The 12,952-nt window shown below is 35.7% G+C and overlaps 1 protein-coding gene and 10 non-coding genes across 12 annotated transcripts in view; all 11 read right to left on the reverse strand.

Moving 5' to 3' along the window:
- The window catches only part of shisal1b (shisa like 1b), a 118,527-nt gene extending 115,026 nt beyond the window's left edge, over positions 1-3,501 (reverse strand). For both annotated transcript variants that reach the window (XM_078949299.1, XM_078949297.1), the window contains exon 1: positions 3,344-3,501. The gene's annotated coding sequence lies outside the window, so the exon portion shown is untranslated. The remainder of the gene's footprint in view (positions 1-3,343) is intronic.
- A 1,024-nt stretch (positions 3,502-4,525) lies between these two features.
- On the reverse strand, positions 4,526-4,666 carry LOC111947582 (U4 spliceosomal RNA). The gene has a single exon (XR_002873462.1). It is a non-coding gene; the product is annotated as a U4 spliceosomal RNA (small nuclear RNA).
- A 702-nt stretch (positions 4,667-5,368) lies between these two features.
- Positions 5,369-5,509, reverse strand: LOC111947585 (U4 spliceosomal RNA). The gene has a single exon (XR_002873465.1). It is a non-coding gene; the product is annotated as a U4 spliceosomal RNA (small nuclear RNA).
- A 716-nt stretch (positions 5,510-6,225) lies between these two features.
- On the reverse strand, positions 6,226-6,366 carry LOC111947577 (U4 spliceosomal RNA). Its single transcript, XR_002873457.1, has one exon. It is a non-coding gene; the product is annotated as a U4 spliceosomal RNA (small nuclear RNA).
- A 720-nt stretch (positions 6,367-7,086) lies between these two features.
- LOC111947566 (U4 spliceosomal RNA) lies at positions 7,087-7,227 on the reverse strand. Its single transcript, XR_002873446.1, has one exon. It is a non-coding gene; the product is annotated as a U4 spliceosomal RNA (small nuclear RNA).
- A 720-nt stretch (positions 7,228-7,947) lies between these two features.
- On the reverse strand, positions 7,948-8,088 carry LOC111947567 (U4 spliceosomal RNA). The gene has a single exon (XR_002873447.1). It is a non-coding gene; the product is annotated as a U4 spliceosomal RNA (small nuclear RNA).
- Positions 8,089-8,799: 711 nt separating this feature from the next.
- Positions 8,800-8,940, reverse strand: LOC111947574 (U4 spliceosomal RNA). The gene has a single exon (XR_002873454.1). It is a non-coding gene; the product is annotated as a U4 spliceosomal RNA (small nuclear RNA).
- A 720-nt stretch (positions 8,941-9,660) lies between these two features.
- LOC111947572 (U4 spliceosomal RNA) lies at positions 9,661-9,801 on the reverse strand. Its single transcript, XR_002873452.1, has one exon. It is a non-coding gene; the product is annotated as a U4 spliceosomal RNA (small nuclear RNA).
- A 716-nt stretch (positions 9,802-10,517) lies between these two features.
- On the reverse strand, positions 10,518-10,658 carry LOC111947583 (U4 spliceosomal RNA). The gene has a single exon (XR_002873463.1). It is a non-coding gene; the product is annotated as a U4 spliceosomal RNA (small nuclear RNA).
- Positions 10,659-11,378: 720 nt separating this feature from the next.
- Positions 11,379-11,519, reverse strand: LOC111947562 (U4 spliceosomal RNA). Its single transcript, XR_002873442.1, has one exon. It is a non-coding gene; the product is annotated as a U4 spliceosomal RNA (small nuclear RNA).
- A 720-nt stretch (positions 11,520-12,239) lies between these two features.
- On the reverse strand, positions 12,240-12,380 carry LOC111947573 (U4 spliceosomal RNA). Its single transcript, XR_002873453.1, has one exon. It is a non-coding gene; the product is annotated as a U4 spliceosomal RNA (small nuclear RNA).
- Positions 12,381-12,952: the final 572 nt, after the last annotated feature.

Genomic DNA, 12,952 nt, shown 5'->3' on the forward strand with positions numbered 1-12,952 from the left:
ATTCCTGTTCCTCGAGATCTACCACCCTGACTGTTTTCCAGATCTCCAAGTCCTGCTAGCTGCTGATTAGCTCAATCAGATGTCTCCACATTCTGATTGAATGAACACAGCTGGTCCTGGGGGGTATTCCAGGAAGAATGTCGGCTAAGCTAACGCCACTTTGGGATATGATGGAAGAGTTCCGAAGATTTCGGGCTCAAAACGAGCAGCGAGAAAACCAGGTCGAGATTCTGGAGAAAAGACTGGACGATGTGGAACAGCAAGTAAGGATGAATAATGTCATTCTCACTGGAGTACCAATCAAGCCTCGAGCTAGCACTCCTAATGCTAGCGCTAGCGTAGCTAGCAGTGCCAATACGGAGATCGGTGCAGTGTCTTTGGAACAGCAAATACATTCATTTTACATTTTACTCACATCTAAAGGGATTTCCCTGGATCTCAATACCATCGAGACCTGCCAGCTGCTCCCCAGGAGAAAGGAGACGGATAAACCAGCGATCCTCATCAGGTTTGTGAATCACAAACACAAGCTAGCTTTGATGACCCAAAGGAAACAACTGAAAGGTTCGGCTGCTTATCTGAATGACCATCTGACCAGAAGGAATGCTGAAATCTCAAAATATGCACGGCTTCTCAGGAAGTGTAAGCAGATTGAGAACACTTGGGTTAAAGGCTGCAGGATTTATGTCAAACCGCTCGGTCCAGAGGACCGATCAAAGGTTGTGGTTGTGAACACCATGAAAGACTTTGAAAAGTGTTTGATCACGGTCGTCTGAAACAACATGGAGTAAACCAAAGAGCCAAATAATTTCAAGAAATATGACACGTGGATTCGTCACTTTACGTAACCTGAATAACAGCAGAGTTCTGACCTGCAGACAACTTGACCTCAACTTTCACCGTCGCTGATATCAGCTGAAGAAGGATATGGACCTGAATCTAATGTCTGCAGTCATAACATTGAAGAGAACTATAAACTCTGTTTTGAACCCAGGAGATCAGCTGTTATCAGTAAAAGAAGAAATACCAACCTTGGACAATCGACAGTTATGGACCCATTTTACTCTTCCCCTACAGCATTACTTTATTATAAAAAAAAAAAAAAAAAAATACAAAAAAATATTAAAAAAAGTAAAACAAATGATTAATCACTTATTGAAAATTGTTAAATTGATTGACTTTTAATGATATTATTTCACTTTCTCCAAAACCTGATAAATTGATTCAAAAATCTTTCCTAATGTAGCATAATTTTGCACGTTTTTAACTTTTGATACTTGATGAAATTTTTGCTATGAAAATTCCTGAAACAGTGTTGTCTGCTTTACTGATATAGTATTATGTTTTATTTATATGAATGGCTTTTATAAGTAACATAATCTGCATATAGTTCAGATGACTGATCTGCATTTGCCATGTTGATTTCTAAAATAGTTATTTTTGACGTAATACTTAAGTAATTCATCTTTGTCATGTGCTTTATCAATATCTTGTGATTTTTAATTCTGTCTGATAAAAACTGGGAACAGGATATTGATAAATCATGTAATAAAATGGTTACAGTATAATCGGGGTGGGATTATATAAGTTCGCTTCCTCCCACTCCCTTTCAAGCAATATTTATTAATATGTCTAATTATCCTAAGTTTGATTAGTTACTGTATGAATGTATAACTGATGATTATATTGCTGTTGTGTATTATTTCTACTTAATTGCTTGAAATAAACCATTTCAAATCAAATCAAATCATGTTTAAACTAGCCTGACTTTAACCCTGAACTCTGGCTGAAATCTGCCTGAACTTGCTTACTCGGGGTATGTCGGTTCCAAAAAACCGGATACGAGTTAGTGTAATTACACTCGACTTGGAAACTCGTGCGTTTACTTTGTCTGTTCTTGAACTACAAGCAGAAACTCTTTCTTTTGATGTTGCAGCCGTGTTACTTTTTTGATGGACGTCTAATCTTCATACGCCACCATTAAAATCTCGCCATTAATATCGTTTCCATGGTGACTCCGGTATCGGCGATCTATTGAGAATGTCTTGATATACCTGCCGTGCACGTGCATTAACCCAGGGTTACTAAGTCGAGTGTAATTACGCTAACTCATATCCGGTCTTTTGGAACCGACATACCCAGAGTAAGCAAGTTCAGGCAGATTTCAGCCAGAGTTCAGGCTTAAAGTCAGGCTAGTTTAAACATGCTTCCTGGAATACCCCCCAGGAATGAGCAGCCCTGCATTAAATAAGAGGGTCTTGTCAAAGGACCCACACTGGATGAAAGTCATCACTTCCCCTGGGAAACGAACCGTGATTTCCCATATAATGTTCTTGAGTGTGTGAATATTTAAGAAAATTGCATCACTCTGTAGCATTAAAACCTTATTTCTGTGATGCCAAATTACTTAAAAAAGTAGTTTTTTTTAATCCTATAAAATCAAACTTTATTTGTATAGCACTTTTCCAACCAGGGCTTTACATTAAAAAAAACAATTATAAAAACCAAAAGCAGGACAAGAGACCACTACACAAACCAAAATTCTTTATATTCATATATTGTTTTGTTCTACTTCTCATCAAAATACTATGGTGCCCCCTGCTGTATCATTGTGTGAATTACAATATTTTGGGGCATTTTTCATTTTTATGTACATTTATGCATGAAAACAATTTATATTTCTGTCAATGCAAAAACTGTACAAAAACAATTTAATTCACATTCAACTAAAAAAAAGGCAGTATCATATGTACACATTAATTCATCTGCTTGTATAGACCCGGAGTGCACCTAATTTCACCCAAAAAAATCCTTCCTGTCTGCTTTTGTTAGTCTCATTTACTTATATCTCAGTGTCAAAAAATCTCAGGTCAAAACAGAGGCGACAGGAGATATAAAAAAAAATTAGATATGTGCATTTGCAGAATTTAACCCTTTGTAGCTACGTAAATAATGCAACAGCCAATTAATACAATGTCGTCCCAAATAAAAGTACAAACATTGCTTGTACATATACTATACTTAAATTTAGTAGAACATGTATTAGTATAATATTGGACAGTGTGAAACGTGGGAACATCAACATGTTCAAAAATAAACAAAATCCCTTCTACTGTAAGATTTTCTACAACTATTAATCTGCAATAGCAAAATAATTCATTTCAAAAACACAAGGAAAGCTTAAGTCAAAAGCAAACAGTTTTTAATGACTGCTTTGTAATATAAATGACCTATGTTTAATGTTTACCTAGAAAGATAGCATTTTCTCAGGTGATGCATAGAGTGGAATATTTGACAGTCAATGATATAGAATAACAGTAAACCATGATTTTTTTTCACTCACGTGACTCCTCTGGTTCATCACAAAAACTCAGCTCAAGATGCTTGTATGACACTTTTGTGTCCTAAGGAGGTGATACGGTGGAGGGGGGGAGCAGAGAAGAAGAGCACGCCGGCCTGTCGGCTTCCTTGCTGGCTGCTTTCCTGCTGTTTGTGCCCCTGCTAGGAGAAATGGCATCAGCTGAGTGACAAAGAGACACTCCTAATGTGAGTTATACAGTATGCAACGGTAACAGTCTATTGCACTGAATTAAAAAAAAAACTCTTTATTTTTAGAAATATTCTAATGTTCTTTAAAAAATGTTTTACAAAGCATCAGAAATGTTTCAGAAGGGTTTTTGATTAGTAAAGATCTGTGACAGACATTCTTCAACTGCTGGTGTGGGGTGGGTCTCTGTATATGGTGGCAAATATGGGGGGAATACTGTTGTTGCTATGTGGTTATCCGTGGTCGCTCGCATTATGTTAGCAGCAAAGCTAACTAAAAGCTAACAAAACTAAAAGTTTACGTTCTTTGACCGTGTTCGGAAGACGCAGGGGAGATCTTCTCCAGGGCCAAATGCAGATCTTCCACTGGGGTTAACTTCCCTATTTTATCCCTCAGAGCCTCCAAAGCGGGTTAAACAAAAGAACCAGTATCAGTTCTTTAAGATGAACTTTTTTTATTACTTTTGTCTTAACTCCAAAAACAGCTACTGACTGCTCGTGTATGCGCTCCACACACCAAGCGCGCTTTTCCCTTCTCTATTAATTATAATAAACAAAAAAGATTAATCATTGAACATAATAACATGGAAAAAGTCAATCTACAATTATATCTTGAACGTGACAACAGACAGAAGGAAACTTTTAGGGAAATCAACTAATTTTCACTATCAACAGCTGTCAGGAAAAGCTAAACAACTACAACATTTGCTGATTATTATGAAAAAACAAGTACTTCCACGGGCAAAATTGAAAGGAGAAGTGACAATAAATAAAACCTTATCAATATTCCCAGACTATATTCATTATGGCCATTACATCATAGTTAGTTAAACTTAGTACAAATATTGCAATGAAATCCAATATCATTGGCTACGCAGAGATCTCACCTTACTAGAGCCTAGAACTTATTGCAATATTAGTGTTACATCATCTGCAAAACATTCAGTGCTAAAGTCATTGATATTAAACAAAATTACAGTCTCCTTAGAGAACAACAAAAATTGCCATAGCCGACTATATTTCAAGTCGTCAAGGCGGGGTATTGGGTAAAGTTTTCAATTAGCAATAATCACGCCCCGGATAAACCTCATAGGCTACGATACTGCCACTGCGCAAAGATGACCACTCACAGTTGCTCACAGTAGACTCACTCTCACGACTACACCTGTCTGTTATGGTGTCGGTGAGGGAGTTAGTTCAACAAAGATTAGTGAGTCTACAACAGTCGCTTTCAAATTTTGCATCAATGCATTTCAACAAGATCTTCAAACAGCTAACTAAACTACAAAAAATAGATAATAAACAAAAAAGAATAATCGTTGAACATAATACCATGGAAAAAGTCAATCTACTATTATATCTTGAACGTGACAACAGACAGAAGGAAACTTTTAGGGAAATCAACTAATTTTCACTATCAACAGCTGTCAGGAAAAGCTAAACAACTACAACATTTACTGATTATTATGAAAAAACAAGTACTTCCACGAGCAAAATTGAAAGCAGAAGTGACATGTCATGTGCGACTTTCAAAGAGCACCACAAAGACAGAAGCTTTGAACATTCCATCTCAATAGGTAGGAACAACCAGGAAAAGTAAACATATCAAGAATAAAACCTTATCAATATTCCCAGACTATATTCTTTATGGCCATTACATCATATTTAGTAAAACTTAATACAAACACTTCTAATAAAATACAATATCATTGGCTACGCAGAGATCTCACCTTACTAGAGCCTAGAATTTATTGCAATATTAGTGTTACATCATCTGCAAGACGTTCAGTGCTAAAGTCATTGATATTAAACAAAATTACAGTCTCCTTAGAGACCAACAAAAATTGCCATAGTCGACTATATTTCAGGTCGTCAAGGCGGGGTATTGGGTAAAGTTTTCAATTAGCAATTATCGCGCCTCGGATAAACCTCATAGGCTACGATACTGCTACTGCGCAAAGATGTCCACTCACAGTTGCTCACAGTAGACTCACTCTCACGACTACACCTGTCTGTTATGGTGTCGGTGAGGGAGTTAGTTCAACAAAGATTAGTGAGTCTACTACAGTCGCTTTCAAATTTTGCATCAATGCATTTCAACAAGATCTTCAAACGGCAAACTAAACTACAAAAATAGCATTCTCTATTAATTATAATAAACAAAAAAGAATAATCGTTGAACATAATACCATGGAAAAAGTCAATCTACTATTATATCTTGAACGTGAGAACAAACAGAAGAATACTTTTAGGGAAATCAACTAATTTTCACTGTCAACAGCTGTCAGGAAAAGTTAAACACCTACAACATTTACTGATTATTATGAAAAAACAAGTACTTCCACGAGCAAAATTGAAAGCAGAAGTGACATGTCATGTGCGACTTTCAAAGAGCACCACAAAGACAGAAGCTTTGAACATTCCATCTCAATAGGTAGGAACAACCAGGAAAAGTAAACATATCAAGAATAAAACCTTATCAATATTCCCAGACTATATTCTTTATGGCCATTACATCATATTTAGTAAAACTTAGTACAAATACTTCTAATAAAATACAATATCATTGGCTACGCAGAGATCTCACCTTCCTAAAGCCTAGAACTTATTGCAATATTAGTGTTACATCATCTGCAAAACATTCGGTGCTAGAGTCATTGATGTTAAACAAAATTACAGTCTCCTTAGAGACCAACAAAAATTGCCATAGGCGACAATATTTCAAGTCGTCAAGGCAGGGTATTGGGTAAAGTTTTCAATTAGCAATAATCGCGCCTCGGATAAACCTCATAGGCTACGATACTGCCACTGCGCAAAGATGACCACTCACAGTTGCTCACAGTAAACTCACTCTCACGACTACACCTGTCTGTTATGGTGTCGGTGAGGGAGTTAGTTCAACAAAGATTAGTGAGTCTACAACAGTCGCTTTCAAATATTGCATCAATGCATTTCAACAAGATCTTCAAACAGATAACTAAACTACAAAAAATAGCATTCTCTATTAATTATAATAAACAAAAAAGAATAATCGTTGAACATAATACCATAAAAAAAGTTAATCTACAATTATATCTTGAACGTGACAACAGACAGAAGGAAACTTTTAGGGAAATCAACTAATTTTCACTGTCAACAGCTGTCAGGAAAAGCTAAACAACTACAACATTTACTGATTATTATGAAAAAACAAGTACTTCCACGGGCAAAATTGAAAGCAGAAGTGACAACATGTCATGTGCGACTTTCAAAGAGCACCACAAAGACAGAAGCTTTGAACATTCCATCTCAATAGGTAGGAACAACCAGGAAAAGTAAACATATCAAGAATAAAACCTTATCAATATTCCCAGACTATATTCTTTATGGCCATTACATCATATTTAGTAAAACTTAATACAAACACTTCTAATAAAATACAATATCATTGGCTACGCAGAGATCTCACCTTACTAGAGCCTAGAACTTATTTCAATATTAGTGTTACATCATCTGCAAAACATTCAGTGCTAAAGTCATTCATATTAAACAAAATTACAGTCTCCATAGAGACCAACAAAAATTGCCATAGCCGACTATATTTCAAGTCATCAAGGCGGGGTATTGGGTAAAGTTTTCAATTAGCAATAATCGCGCCTCGGATAAACCTCATAGGCTACGATACTGCCACTGCGCAAAGATGACCACTCACAGTTGCTCACAGTAGACTCACTCTCACGACTACACCTGTCTGTTATGGTGTCGGTGAGGGAGTTAGTTCAACAAAGATTAGTGAGTCTACAACAGTCGCTTTCAAATTTTGCATCAATGCATTTCAACAAGATCTTCAAACAGATAACTAAACTACAAAAAATAGCATTCTCTATTAATTATAATAAACAAAAAAGAATAATCGTTGAACATAATACCATAAAAAAAGTTAATCTACAATTATATCTTGAACGTGACAACAGACAGAAGGAAACTTTTAGGGAAATCAACTAATTTTCACTGTCAACAGCTGTCAGGAAAAGCTAAACAACTACAACATTTACTGATTATTATGAAAAAACAAGTACTTCCACGGGCAAAATTGAAAGCAGAAGTGACAACATGTCATGTGCGACTTTCAAAGAGCACCACAAAGACAGAAGCTTTGAACATTCCATCTCAATAGGTAGGAACAACCAGGAAAAGTAAACATATCAAGAATAAAACCTTATCAATATTCCCAGACTATATTCTTTATGGCCATTACATCATATTTAGTAAAACTTAATACAAACACTTCTAATAAAATACAATATCATTGGCTACGCAGAGATCTCACCTTACTAGAGCCTAGAACTTATTTCAATATTAGTGTTACATCATCTGCAAAACATTCAGTGCTAAAGTCATTCATATTAAACAAAATTACAGTCTCCATAGAGACCAACAAAAATTGCCATAGCCGACTATATTTCAAGTCATCAAGGCGGGGTATTGGGTAAAGTTTTCAATTAGCAATAATCGCGCCTCGGATAAACCTCATAGGCTACGATACTGCCACTGCGCAAAGATGACCACTCACAGTTGCTCACAGTAGACTCACTCTCACGACTACACCTGTCTGTTATGGTGTCAGTGAGGGAGTTAGTTCAACAAAGATTAGTGAGTCTACTACAGTCGCTTTCAAATTTTGCATCAATGCATTTCAACAAGATCTTCAAACGGCAAACTAAACTACAAAAATAGCATTCTCTATTAATTATAATAAACAAAATAGAATAATCGTTGAACATAATACCATGGAAAAAGTCAATCTACTATTATATCTTGAACGTGAGAACAAACAGAAGAATACTTTTAGGGAAATCAACTAATTTTCACTGTCAACAGCTGTCAGGAAAAGCTAAACAACTACAACATTTACTGATTATTTTGATAAAACAAGTACTTCCACGGGCAAAATTGAAAGCAGAAGTGACATGTCATGTGCGACTTTCAAAGAGCACCACAAAGACAGAAGCTTTGAACATTCCATCTCAATAGGTAGGAACAACCAGGAAAAGTAAACATATCAAGAATAAAACCTTATCAATATTCCCAGACTATATTCTTTATGGCCATTACATCATAGTTAAACTTAGTACAGATATTGCAATAAAATACAATATCATTGGCTACGCAGAGATCTCACCTTACAAGAGCCTAGAATTTATTGCAATATTAGTGTTACATCATCTGCAAAACATTCAGTGCTAAAGTCATTGATATTAAACAAAATTACAGTCTCCATAGAGACCAACAAAAATTGCCATATCCGACTATATTTTAAGTCGTCAAGGCGGGGTATTGGGTAAAGTTTTCAATTAGCAATAATCGCGCCTCGGATAAACCTCATAGGCTACGATACTGCCACTGCGCAAAGATGACCACTCACAGTTGCTCACAGTAGACTCACTCTCACGACTACACTTGTCTGTTATGGTGTCGGTTAGGGAGTTAGTTCAACAAAGATTAGTGAGTCTACAACAGTCGCTTTCTAATTTTGCATCAATGCATTTCAACAAGATCTTCAAACAGATAACTAAACTACAAAAAATAGCATTCTCTATTAATTATAATAAACAAAAAAGAATAATCGTTGAACATAATACCATGGAAAAAGTTAATCTACAATAATATCTTGAACGTGACAACAGACAGAAGGAAACTTTTAGGGAAATCAACTAATTTTCACTATCAACAGCTGTCAGGAAAAGCTAAACAACTACAACATTTACTGATTATTATGAAAAAACAAGTACTTCCACGGGCAAAATTGAAAGCAGAAGTGACAACATGTCATGTGCGACTTTCAAAGAGCACCACAAAGACAGAAGCTTTGAACATTCCATCTCAATAGGTAGGAACAACCAGGAAAAGTAAACATATCAAGAATAAAACCTTATCAATATTCCCAGACTATATTCTTTATGGCCATTACATCATATTTAGTAAAACTTAGTACAAATACTTCTAATAAAATACAATATCATTGGCTACGCAGAGATCTCACCTTCCTAGAGCCTAGAACTTATTGCAATATTAGTGTTACATCATCTGCAAAATATTCAGTGCTACAGTCATTGATATTAAACAAAATTACAGTCTCCTTAGAGACCAACAAAAATTGCCATAGCCGACTATATTTCAAGTCGTCAAGGCGGGGTATTGAGCAAAGTTTTCAATTAGCAATAATCGCGCCTCGGATAAACCTCATAGGCTACGATACTGCCACTGCGCAAAGATGACCACTCACAGTTGCTCACAGTAGACTCACTCTCACGACTACACCTGTCTGTTATGGTGTCGGTGAGGGAGTTAGTTCAACAAAGATTAGTGAGTCTACAACAGTCGCTTTCTAATTTTGCATCAATGCGTTTCAACAAGATCTTCAAACAGGTAACTAAACTACAAAAAATAGCATTCTCTATTAATTATAATAAACAAAAAAAATAATCGTTGAACATAATCCCATGGAAAAAGTCAATCTACTATTATATCTTGAACGTGACAACAGACAGAAGAATACTTTTAGGGAAATCAAATAATTTTCACTGTCAACAGCTGTCAGGAAAAGCTAAACAACTACAACATTTACTGATTATTTTGAAAAAACAAGTACTTCCACGGGCAAAATTGAAAGCAGAAGTGACATGTCATGTGCGACTTTCAAAGAGCACCACAAAGACAGAAGCTTTGAACATTACATCTCAATAGGTAGGAACAACCAGGAAAAGTAAACATATCAAAAATAAAACCTTATCAATATTCCCAGACTATATTCTTTATGGCCATTACATCATATTTAGTAAAACTTAGTACAAATACTTCTAATAAAATACAATATCATTGGCTACGCAGAGATGTCACCTTCCTAGAGCCTAGAACTTATTGCAATATTAGTGTTACATAACCTGCAAAACATTCAGTGCTAAAGTCATTGCTTTTAAACAAAATTACAGTCTCCTTAGAGACCAACAAAAATTGCCATAGGCGACAATATTTCAAGTCGTCAAGGCAGGGTATTGGGTAAAGTTTTCAATTAGCAATAATCGCGCCTCGGATAAAACTCATAGGCTACGATACTGCCACTGCGCAAAGATGACCACTCACAGTTGCTCACAGTAGACTCACTCTCACGACTACACCTTTCTGTTATGGTGTCGGTGAGGGAGTTAGTTCAACAAAGATTAGTGAGTCTACAACAGTCGCTTTCTAATTTTGCATCAATGCATTTCAACAAGATCTTCAAACGGCAAACTAAACTACAAAAAATAGCATTCTCTATTAATTATAATAAACAAAAAAGAATAATTGATGAACATAATACCATGGAAAAAGTCAATCTACTATTATATCTTGAACGTGACAACAGACAGAAGAATACTTTTAGGGAAATCAACTAATTTTCACTGTCAACAGCTGTCAGGAAAAGCTAAACAACTACAACACTTACTGATTATTATGAAAAAACAAGTACTTCCACGGGCAAAATTGAAAGCAGAAGTGACAACATGTCATGTGCGACTTTCAAAGAGCACCACAAAGACAGAAGCTTTGAACATTCCATCTCAATAGGTAGGAACAACCAGGAAAAGTAAACATATCAAGAATAAAACCTTATCAATATTCCCAGACTATATTCTTTATGGCCATTACATCATATTTAGTAAAACTTAGTACAAATACTTCTAATAAAATACAATATCATTGGCTACGAAGAGATCTCACCTTACTGGAGCCTAGAACTTATTGCAATATTAGTGTAACATCATCTGCAAAACTTTCAGTGCTAAAGTCATTGATATTAAACAAAATTACAGTCTCCATAGAGACCAACAAAAATTGCCATAGCCGACTATATTACAAGTCGTCAAGGCGGGGTATTGGGTAAAGTTTTCAATTAGCAATAATCGCGCCTCGGATAAACCTCATAGGCTACGATACTGCCACTGCGCAAAGATGTCCACTCACAGTTGCTCACAGTAGACTCACTCTCACGACTACACCTGTCTGTTATGGTGTCGGTGAGGGAGTTAGTTCAACAAAGATTAGTGAGTCTACAACAGTCGCTTTCTAATTTTGCATCAATGCATTTCAACAAGATCTTCAAACAGATAACTAAACTACAAAAAATAGCATTCTCTATTAATTATAATAAACAAAAAAGAATAATCGTTGAACATAATACCATGGAAAAAGTTAATCTACAATAATATCTTGAACGTGACAACAGACAGAAGGAAACTTTTAGGGAAATCAACTAATTTTCACTATCAACAGCTGTCAGGAAAAGCTAAACAACTACAACATTTACTGATTATTATGAAAAAACAAGTACTTCCACGGGCAAAATTGAAAGCAGAAGTGACAACATGTCATGTGCGACTTTCAAAGAGCACCACAAAGACAGAAGCTTTGAACATTCCATCTCAATAGGTAGGAACAACCAGGAAAAGTAAACATATCAAGAATAAAACCTTATCAATATTCCCAGACTATATTCTTTATGGCCATTACATCATATTTAGTAAAACTTAGTACAAATACTTCTAATAAAATACAATATCATTGGCTACGCAGAGATCTCACCTTCCTAGAGCCTAGAACTTATTGCAATATTAGTGTTACATCATCTGCAAAATATTCAGTGCTACAGTCATTGATATTAAACAAAATTACAGTCTCCTTAGAGACCAACAAAAATTGCCATAGCCGACTATATTTCAAGTCGTCAAGGCGGGGTATTGAGCAAAGTTTTCAATTAGCAATAATCGCGCCTCGGATAAACCTCATAGGCTACGATACTGCCACTGCGCAAAGATGACCACTCACAGTTGCTCACAGTAGACTCACTCTCACGACTACACCTGTCTGTTATGGTGTCGGTGAGGGAGTTAGTTCAACAAAGATTAGTGAGTCTACAACAGTCGCTTTCTAATTTTGCATCAATGCGTTTCAACAAGATCTTCAAACAGGTAACTAAACTACAAAAAATAGCATTCTCTATTAATTATAATAAACAAAAAAAAATAATCGTTGAACATAATCCCATGGAAAAAGTCAATCTACTATTATATCTTGAACGTGACAACAGACAGAAGAATACTTTTAGGGAAATCAAATAATTTTCACTGTCAACAGCTGTCAGGAAAAGCTAAACAACTACAACATTTACTGATTATTTTGAAAAAACAAGTACTTCCACGGGCAAAATTGAAAGCAGAAGTGACAACATGTCATGTGCGACTTTCAAAGAGCACCACAAAGACAGAAGCTTTGAACATTACATCTCAATAGGTAGGAACAACCAGGAAAAGTAAACATATCAAAAATAAAACCTTATCAATATTCCCAGACTATATTCTTTATGGCCATTACATCATATTTAGTAAAA

This window comes from Oryzias latipes, chromosome 6 (assembly GCF_053564925.1).
Source record: "Oryzias latipes strain Hd-rR chromosome 6, Olatipes_Hd-rR_3.1".
Taxonomy (NCBI): Eukaryota; Metazoa; Chordata; class Actinopteri; order Beloniformes; family Adrianichthyidae; genus Oryzias; species Oryzias latipes.